Source organism: Rhinopithecus bieti, unplaced genomic scaffold (assembly GCF_001698545.2).
Source record: "Rhinopithecus bieti isolate Rb0 unplaced genomic scaffold, ASM169854v2 scaffold_19708, whole genome shotgun sequence".
In the NCBI taxonomy this organism is placed as follows: Eukaryota; Metazoa; Chordata; class Mammalia; order Primates; family Cercopithecidae; genus Rhinopithecus; species Rhinopithecus bieti.
The window spans coordinates 3,489,580-3,500,456 of record NW_016810765.1 but is presented as its reverse complement, the minus strand read 5'-3'; the positions used below and the strand labels follow the sequence as shown (position 1 = coordinate 3,500,456).

At 41.2% G+C, this 10,877-nt stretch overlaps 1 pseudogene; it reads right to left on the bottom strand.

Moving 5' to 3' along the window:
• Positions 1–8,188: 8,188 nt before the first annotated feature.
• Positions 8,189–9,437, bottom strand: LOC108542633 (argininosuccinate synthase pseudogene; annotated as a pseudogene).
• Positions 9,438–10,877: the final 1,440 nt, after the last annotated feature.

Sequence of the window (10,877 nt, the reverse complement as noted above, 5' to 3'; positions counted from 1 at the left end):
CATACATTTGGTCTGAAACCCCACAAGGAGGAGAAGTGAGCATCCAGGAAGGACCCTTTGATTCTTGGCAGTAATGTCATCATTACAGCATACAAAATCCCTCCTTCCCAAAGCCCATGCATATTGACTACCAGTGAGGGTCATGTGGATATCTACATAAGAACTAGTATTGGGGGCAAAGTATCACATAGGGAAGAATGAGGTCCTTGGTGCACCTGTGACAACTGATACTGTAACTCGAATTAATATTAGTTTTTAGGAAAAGAGACACTTTGGAGTCAGAAAATGCTCATCTCGAAACAGAGCTTCCATATATAAGTGTTTTAGGTCTGGCAAGTGGAGTAATATTTAAAGAATTTTTCACCAGAGCTTTTTTCCCCTTTATTTTATCTCTCAGGCAGGACAGTGGGCCAGTATTTTAATCTGTAAAAGCCATTTCATTCCTAAGGACTAGAGAACACTAATGTGTGAAATATTTGGAATTTAAATTCTCAGTGCACTAGAATGGTAGTTTCAAATCTAGTTTCTCTTTATGCTGTTTTGAAGAGAAGGCAAGGAAAAGAAAATCACTGTGAAATTCAGCTTTGGATTCATGTGGCTTGTCCTTAGATCCTGGAATTTACCACCTGGCCCCTCCCCATCAGGGTCTCCACCAGCATATGATCTCGTGCTGGTTCTTACTTGTTCATTTCATAAGCTCAAATCTTAGATGTGAGCCCAGTCTGTGGGGTCAACTGTGGGGGGTTGGAGCTGGGGGTTGGCATGAAGGTGATCTTGTTTTAAATAATGAATGTGTAAAGAGAATTGGAAACCCGTATATTAGTCAGGTTGATGTAGAGGAAGAAACTCAGTGTCATTCTTAAAAGTTCAAGAACTGAAGAGGAAATTTAAAAGCCTGTGCCCAAACACTGTGCCCCCAGGATGCAAGTTTGCTTCAAACCCCAAAATGGAATGTGATCGTCTCATGAAACAGGTGTTGGTCATACAGTCATGACAGGCAGAATCAGAAACATGTCTTCTATTTTCTCTCTCTTGTTTTATTTGTCTATCCACCTTTCCCAAGAAAACATTGAGTGCCTGCTATGTTCTTTAACTGCCAACAGCAAGGTGGTCTGGATTATACTATCTGCTGAGATCTAGAGAAATAACTTTGCTTGGAAGCAAACTGCTGTCACAACTACTCATTCGCTTTATTTTGTGGGCATAGGCTAACCCACTGATGTTCTTGCAAGTTCTGCTGACCCTTTTGAGTGTCAGAAAACCAGAGTGGTGAAACAAATGGGTTTGGATTAGCCCTGTTTTAGAGGTGTTTGAGGGAGCTCCACCCATCCCAGTGGAAGATGTTCCAGGTCACAGCTTCTGAAAAAGGAATTGAAACTCCATCTGAGTTTAGCAACTCCAGCTGAAAGCAAACAAAATAAGAAGTGAAGATGGTAAGAATAACAGACCATAATTTCTTTCAGATTTTAATTTCAACCAAAGGAGATAGATTCTGTTTCTCAGCTATAATTTCTCTCTAGTGAATTAAATGGGAGAAAGTTCATATTGTTTCAAGTTTGGGGCATTCTTTATTGCATTACTTTGGCTTGTGGAATAAACTCCAATGAGCTAGTCTGAATATCATGACTGTGCATAGGAAATCGAAAATGGAATAGGAGTGAATTTTTCCTTTAAGTAATCTGCAACCTTTAAGTTAACTTAATATACCATTGGGATTCACTTCAGGGACTTTTGGGGGTAATAGTTAAACAGATTCTAGGAGGGTTCTAAGGGACAAGAGATAACATAATATAATGTCATCTAGTGGGTAGAAGCCAGGTATAATATTGGGGAAATTTCTCCAAGTCTGGTGGAACCAAGCTACTTTACAATACTGTTGGGTTCTGACCAACTGACACTGTTTGCCTAGGACTTTCTTTTTCTTTCTTTCTTTTTTTTTGGGGGGGAGACAAAATCTCACTCTGTCACCAGGCTGCAGTGCAGTGGCGTGGTCTCGGCTCGCTGCAACTTCCACCTATTTTGTCCCGCTGTCCAAGATTTCTGTAACTGAAGGAGCTCACATTCTGGGATGGATCAGGTGGCAGTTGTGCCATGTTGGTGCCCTGTCTATGTTCCCTCAAGCTTAACTCTTCAGTGCACACAGACCCAACTTCCTACTGCTGGCACCTTCATTTCTTTGCCTAGGAAATTTCTCTGGTCATGATTGTATACAGTTGTATTCCTCAAAATATTCCAGTGTACTCCTCTTGAAGCTGGATGGGCTCTGTGACTATTTTGAGCAACAGCATATACAAAAACGAGTCCATGGACTATTTGACCCCAGACTGGAAAGGCTTAGCAGCCTATATTTCCCATTTTGGGGAACATTTGCTCTTAGAATCTAGCCACCATGTTGTAAAAAGCCCAAGCAGTCACATGGAAAGGCCCATGTGGAAAGGACTGAGTATCAACTTGCTAGCTTTGACAATAAACCATTTGGGAAGTGGATCCTCAAGCCCTCATCAAACCATACTAATTAAAGCTGTGTAGAACAATGGTAAACTATCCCCACTGAGCCCAACCCAAACCCTGCAGATTCATGAGCAACATGTACGCCTAAAATGTAGTTGTTTTAAGCCTGTAAATTTTGAAAGGGTTTTAATGCAGTAAAACCCAGGACACTCAGCCTAGCCTAAAAGTAGTTATTATCAGCCGTTAACAGATGAAGGATAGGAAGTTTAGAGAAAATAAGCACACCTTGTTCCAAGTTCTTCACAACTAGTAAATTACAGATTAGGATTTCAAACTCAGGTTTTTCTGATCCTAAAGCTCAGAGTCTTTACCTTGTTGCCTGTCAAAACCAGAAACTAAACTGAAAAGAAATGAAATAAGATAAAATGAAAGAAAAGGAGGTAATATGAGTCAAGTCAAGATGACAGGTGCTTGCCCAGGCTGTCCAGTGTCACTTTTTTGGGAAATGTTCCAGAATGTTGCTATCCCCACACTTCGGTCCTGCCTGTGTTAACTGTATGCCCCAGTTTTTAAACTGCTGTCCTAACACTTATCACATATCTTATTGTCCATCTCCACACTTGGGTGAACCTCTTCTAGATATCTTACATCTATCACTATGCCTGGCCTTGTTTCAGATATTCAATAAATATTTTGGGGATGGATGAATGAATTATGGAATAGATTGTGGATGCACAAAGAACCTTATCAATTAGACTAGAGATACAACTATTAGACATGTGCTGTCTATAACCTGGAGAACAACGCAAATATGTTTAAAGAGTTCATAAGCTCTCCCACTCCATTCGTCCCCACCCACACCTGCCTCCCCAAGGTAATCCATGTTAATAACCTGGTTGCATCTCTCCACACCTTTCTTCACAGTCGTACAAATTTACACAAACACATTGTATGGTTTGGGGGGTTGTTTATAGTTATTCAAATGTTAGGTTACTTTCTGTTTCTCTGAAACTTGTAAGTTGGATAAAAAGCATGGGTTCTAGGGTCAAATTAATTGGGCTTAAATTCTGGCTCCTTGTTTACGAGCTCTGGTATCTTTGGCAAATTATTTAACCATCTTTGTACTCAGGTTTCTTATCTATAAAGTAAAATGGGGGAAATAATGGTTCTCATCTTATAAAACTGTAAAATGCACAGCACTGCCATCAATAGGTAAGGATCTAACTCTTTTAAAATAACTGCATAATATTCCACAAAACAGAAGTACCAACATTCATTTGACCATTCCTAATGATGGCCATTGGTTATTTCCAGTCTTGTTACTGTTATAAACTTTGCTTCAATAAACATTATTGGACTTAAATCTTAGTGCTTTGATTTCCATAGAATATATTACTCAAAGTGGGATTGCTGTGTCAATTTAATTGTATAGATTTATACTTGGCACAGGGAGAGGTATATCTCAGGGAGAGTGATATGGTTTGGCTGTGTCCCCACCCAAATCTCTATTTGAATTGTAGCTCCCATAATTTCCACTTGTGGGAGGGACCCAGTGGGAGATAATTGAATCATGGGGCAGTTTCCCCCATACTGTTCTTGTGGTAGTGAACAAGTCTCACGAGATCTGATGGTTTTATAAGAGGTTTCTGCTTTCACTTGGCTCTCGTTCTCTCTTGTCTGCTGCCATGAAAGACATGCTTTTGCCTTCCACCATGATTGTGAGGCCTCCCTAGCCATGTGGAAATGTGAGTTCATTAAACCTCTTTTTCTTTATAAATTATCCAGTATCCGGTATGTCTTTATCAGCAGCGTGAGAACAGACTGTTCGAGGAGTGTTCCAGGAGTGTGGTCAGAGACTGGGCAGTCATTGTCCATAGAAATCACATGAATTGCCATGAGTCATATATCCATCTGACTTTTGGTTTGAAGTTCACGTAAGTTCCTTTGGTCTAGGGTTCATGAGAATTTTGTCTTTTTTGGGTAAATTTATTTTAATCACCATGCAGTCGAGAGTGTTGAAGAAATGCTCAAAAACAAAATCACACTGGAGCTACCAGTTTCTCTAGCTTAGTAGAGTGGCTGTATAAAATTTAAAACTCAGAATGAAATCATAAGCCAATCCCCTACAAACTGGGTATACCACATTATTTTAGATCTCTTGTTTTATGTGACTCAGTCTGTAACCAATCTTCCACTTGGGAACCTATTGGTGATTCAAACAACTCTCAGTAAAAATGTGTATTGCCTAATACAAGATCTGTGTCCAGTGATCCTTCAGCAGAATAGGCTCTTTTTTTCTAAATGGGGTTCTTCTCCTTCTGTATTTTCATTTCCCCTTTCCTTTGTACTTAGATGTCAGATCCTTGGTAGGCTCACAATACCATCACTGAGACTTAGAAATAGATTATTTTCAAATTGCCATTTCTTTATCACAAAAGAAGCTTTTCTGATTTCTGGGCATTAAGCACTTCCAAAGGTCCTGAGACAGAATATGCAATATTCCTTGGCATGTTCCTGCTTATCACTGATCTTCCCTCCTAAATATTTTTTAGAAATATTTATTGCTTCCCTTCTGTGGGATAAAATTGATCTGGCTTTTTTCTGCCACTTTCTAATGGAAACGAATACCAATATGCCTCCCAAAATAAATAGGCCTCAGGCACCCAGGAACACAAAAAAAGCACTCAGCCATACAAAGGTATTTGAATCTGTACTCAGCAGCAATTTTTTGCCAGTGTACAAACAAAACAAAGAGGCCAAGCACAGAGTCCTTCTGACTTACTCCTGGCTGCGTTTTGTCAAACTGAAGCTGAAAACATGGGACCACACATACAAGAAGTATGAGAGAAAATGAGGGATTCTAACACACTGGTTTACTTTACTATTTTCTATGAGTGACTTCTCTCATAGAAATATTCTTTAGTATTCTCATACTAAATACTCTTTAGTATTCTAACAAACTGGTTTACTTTAGTGTTTTCTGTGAGAGACTTCAAGAACAACAATATGGCTTTCAGAAGCTTGGCTGAGCCCTAAAATGGAGGACTGGTATTATTTGCAGGCATGCACCATCACGCCCAGCTAATTTTTGTATTTTTTGTAGAGACAGGGTTTTACCATGTTGGTCAGGCTGGTCTTGAACTCCTGACCTCAGGTGATCCACCTGCCTCAGCCTCCCAAAGTGCTGGAATTACAAGTGTGAGCCACCATGCCTGGCCTGCTTGCTTGCTTTTTTTTTTATTTTTAATTTTTTTGTCTAAACCTCTTATTTTCTTGACCTTCTTTCTATTCTCACTCTGACTTCAGGATCTCCCCACATTCTCTTTACTTTTTTTTTTTTTTAAACCTGCTTATTCTCACTTCTGGTTTCTGGTCTTCAAGGCAGAAGGGAGGGAAGTTGGGAGGCTGCCCGGGCCTCTTCCCACAGCCTGATGCGTGCCTACTGAGCACAGCTCTTGAAAAGTTCCTTAGATTAGGTCTCTTTCCAGGATGTCTTTGTCTCAGCCCAATTGTCCAAATTGTAAATGGACTTAGCAGCCCTTTTGAAATACAGACAAATGGGCCCCTCAAAACTTCTCTAATTTCTTGTGAAAAGACAAACTCTTACTTATGCCAATTTGTTTCTTCTTATCTTTTCTAATTTCTCTGCTTTTCCAGGCCACTTTGTACAGATGTAAAGAGGATGTGGCATTCTACAAGCAGGAAGAATAAAATGTCCATAATGAAAGTCCATACTGGCTTTCCAAAAGGGTTGCATACATCCCTTTAAAAGCAAAACAAAACAGAAAGTTAAAATAAAAGGAAGGACAAAGTTACATTAGGTAAAGACTAACAAAAAACAAAATGTGTTACAATATTTAGTTAAACATATCAGAATTAAAAAGCAAAGAATTAAATTAAACTAAGAAGGGTTTATTGAGAAAAGGTAGGATCCTCCAAGAAGATAAGAGTTACAAACCTTCATGCCCCAAGTGACATAGAGCCAAAATTCATAAAGGAAATACTGTTAGGAATGCTTAGAGAAAATGAAAAGGCAGGAAAATGTGCAATTGTAGCAAACTGTAACATATCTATCGGAATTGATCTGCTGGGTGCGGTGGCTCACACCTGTAATCCCAGCACTTTGGGAGGCCGAGGTAGGCAGATCACCTGAGGTCAGGAATTCAAGACCAGCCTGGCCAACATGGTGAAACCCTGTCTCTACTAAAAATACAAAAATTAGCCGGGCATGGTGGCACATGGCTGTAGTCCCAGCTACTCTACTCGGGAGGCTGAGGCAGGAGAATCACTCGAACCGGGAGGCAGAGGTTGCCGTGAGCTGAGATTGTGTGACTACACTCCAGCCTGAGTGGCAGAGCGAGACTCAGTCTAAAAAAAAAGAAAAAAAAAAAATTGATGTATGAAATACTGAAAATTTAAATAAGACTATAAGACATTGCAAATTAAAATATCCAATTAGTAAGAATGATTTAATAGCTGCATTCTTAACTATGTTCTCAATGAACAGAAAATTATGTTCTTGTTTTTTTGCCTTTCAGCCAGATCTGCCATCTTCCAGTAATTTGCCAAAATGACAAACACAAAGGGAAAGTGGAGAGGCACCCGATATATGTTCTCTAGGCCTTTTAGAAAACATGGAGCTGTTCCTTTGGCCACGTATATGTGAATCTATAAGAAAGGTGATATTGCAGACATCAAGGGAATGGGTACTGTTCAGAAAGGAACGCCCCACAAGTGTGACAATGGCGAAACTGGAAGAGTCCACAATATTCCCCAGCATGCTGCTGGCATTGTTGTAAACAAACAAGGGCAAGATTCTTGCCAGGAGAATTTATGTGCGTATTGAGCACATTAAGCACCCTAAGAGCTGAGATAGCTTCCTGAAACGCGTGAAGGAAAATGATCAGAAAAAGAAAGAAGCCAAAGAGAAAGGTAAGCGGGTTCAAATGAAGCGCCAGCCTGCTCTACCCAGAGAAGCACACTTTGTGAGAACCAAAGGGAAGGAGTTATGAGCTACTGGAACCTATTCCCTATGAATTTATGGCATAATAGGTGTTTAAAAAAAAGACCTCTGGGCTGTTTTTTGAATAGCCTTGAAAAACATGTAACTCTGGACCAAACATTGGGCTATTTAAAAAACTCAATAAATTCTAGGGAAATCTACTAAGTTACGTTCTTTGACAATAATCAAATATAATTTAAAAATCAATATGAAAAGGTATTTATATGTGTATGTTTAAGTCATACAACTGGAATTTAAAAATAGTTTTCTAAGCAAATCATGGGTTGCAGATTTTAAAAAGCTAAATTACCAGTTAATTGTAAATAAATGATTATCAGAAGCCCATGTACTGTCAATAGGATATAGCCAAAGATACAGAGAGAAACACCTTTATTAATAAATAGTAATGATTAAAAAATAAAAGCAAAACAAGACAAAGAAAGGAAGTGATCAATAAAGATATGAGAAGAAATCAATAAAATGAAAAGGAAATTAATAGTTCTTTTTTTTTCCTTTCAATTGTCATTTTATAGCTCTCTACCGCATCTGCCCCCCACCCTTCCCTTTGATGACGACAGGTTTCAGGGGGACCAGGGAACAAAGCTGGGGCTTGGCAGCCCCACTACTCTGCCAGCCGGGGAGAGCAAGTCACAATTACAATTATCACAACAATTAGCTCCTGTACTTGGGGGATCTGCAAATTGAGGAGGCCTCAGCTCCTCATTGTACAGGGGTCTATTTGGCAGTGACCTTGCTCTGGAGACGATGCTATTCCCTCAGCCTGAGGGAACTGATGTTGACGAACCCGGTGGCATCAGTTGGCTCATAATTACCCTGCACTTTCGTGCTCACCAGCTCCTCGTTGTGGATAGGCAGTGGGACTCCCGGCTGAGGATGTACACCCGGCCCTTGAGGATGGACACCTGCATTTTTCCCTTCCACTCGCTCCTGGAACTTGGCGATGCAGTGACGGACAAATTCACACTCTGGACTGTGCCAGAAACTGTTACACACCAGCTCAGCAAATTCCCAGCCCAGGCCTTGTTTGATTTTGCGCACTTCCCGGTCCATGGTGAAGGCCTCGATGTCTAAATGAGCGTGGTAAATGATGGTGTCTGCTGGGGTCTCATAGATACCTCGGGACTTCATCCCAGTGAAGCGGTTCTCCACGATGTCAATGCGGCCACGCCCTGCTTGCCCACGACTTCGTTTAGGTACATGAAGAGCTCCAAGGAGGTCTGGTGGGTGGTGCCATCCTTGACGTTGGTCACCTTCACAGGGACCCCTTTTTAAAATTCAGTCTCGAGAATATCAGGGGTGTTGGGGGCTTTGGCTGGGTCATGGGTCTTCGTGTAGAGACCTGGAGGCGCTTGGTTCTTGGGGTTCTTCAGGATTCCAGCCTCACAGCTGATGTGCATGAGGTTCTCGTCCATGCTCCACAGGTTCTTAGGAGTGACCGGGATAGGAATCCCATGTTTCTTTTGTGTATTCTTCCATCAGGTCATTGCGGTCCCTGAACCGATTGTTCCTACAACCGGTTCAGGGACCGCAATAAAGGGAACAATGACCTTTATCTGGGGGCCCGATGAGTAGCAGGTGAGCTCAAATCGGACTTGATCGGTCCCCTTTCCCGTGGCGCCATGGGACACATACCTGGCTCCCTCCCGCTGGGCAATTTCCATTTGTTTGCAGGCAATGCAGGGCCTGGCGAGAGAGGTGCCCAGGAGGCAGCGGTCCTCATACAGTGTGCTCGACTGCATGGCCGGTCAGACGAACTCCTCCACAAACTCCCTGCTGGCATCCTCAATGAACACCTTTGTGGCCCCAAGCTTCAGTTTCCTCCTGGCTTCCTCCAAGCCTTCCTCCTGGCCAATGTTGGCTAGGTAGGCAACGACATCATAGCCTTGTTCCTTCAGCCACATGAGGATGCAGGAGGTGCCCAGGCTGCCACGATAGGCCAGAACATGGAGCCTTTGCTGGACATAGCTATGTCTGGGATTGGAGGCACCAGTTGCTGGCGTCTGGAATCTGTCTTCATGGTGCAGTGAACCACTCAGGCTTGGGCAGCCGTGGCAGGCAACAGAGCAGCGGAAATTAATAGTTCTTAAAAGGAAACTAAATGCTTATTCTTTGATGAGTATAATAAAATTAAATAGACAAACTTTGTTAAGATTGATCAAGAACAAAAGGAAGAAGGGACACACACATAAACTCATTAGGAAGGGAAATAGAATATAAATGCAATCAAGAACATTTAAAAAGTAAAAAGAATAATATGTTAAACTTTATGAAAATAAATATTGAAAGTTAGAGGAAACAGATTACTATCTAGAAAAATATTAATCACCAAATAAAACAAAAGAAAGGCCACAAATAAAACTGCAAGATAGGACAGGCACGGTGGCTCATGCCTGTAATCCCAGCACTTTCGGAGACCAAGGCGAGTGAATCACCTGAGGTCAGAAGTTCGAGACCAGCTTGGCCAACATGGTGAAATCACGTCTCTACTAAATACAAAAAGTTAGCCAGGCATGGTGGCACATGCCTGTAGTTCCAGCTACTCCAGAGGCTGAGGCAGCAGAATCACTTGAATCTGGGACGGGGAGGTTGCAGTGAGCCCAGGTCGCGCCGCTGCACTCCAGCCTAGGCAACAAGAGCGAAACTCTGTCTCAAAAAAAAAAAAAACCTTCCAGATAATCATCCTCTTTCTTCATCCTCTTTCTAATAAAAGGCCCCAGACATAAATGGTTTTATAGCTGAGTGCAAACAAACTTTCAGGAACCAGGTAACCCCTATGTTTGTAAGCTCTCTCAGAACATTATTAAAAATGCAAAGTTCCCCCAAATTATCCTGCAAGGCTGGCATAACCCTGCTACCAAAGCTCACAAAGACAATAGAATTAAAGGAAGCAAACAGAAATTACAGAATAGTATGACTTATGAACAGAGGCAAGAATTCTTAATAACTTTCTAGCAACTAAAATATAGCAGAATATTTTTTTAAATACTTCTAATTTAAAAAGTAGATTTTCCACTATGAATTTAAGAATGGAAATCTAATAGTATAATCCATTACGTTTTTGACCAATAGAAGTGAAATTTATGATTATCTCACTAGATACTAGGTAAACATTTGATAAAATTCAGTGTGATTCTTTTTTGTTTTATAAACTCTAAACAACCTGGAGGAAAAGAAAACTTCAGGCTGTGTTCTCTGAAAGCAGATGCTTTATTAGGATTCACTCCCTGGGGAAGGGAGAAGGCAGCAGGATTTGGCAGAAAGAGAGAGAGAGCCCATCAGTGGTGTCCTGCACTGAACCTATAAAATCTGGCTTTTATACCCCTGCCTCGATCAATAATTGGATGCCCAGCACTGCAGGAAGGGTGTACCCTTGGCTGAGGCAGCTCCCTGAAGTTGAGGAAAT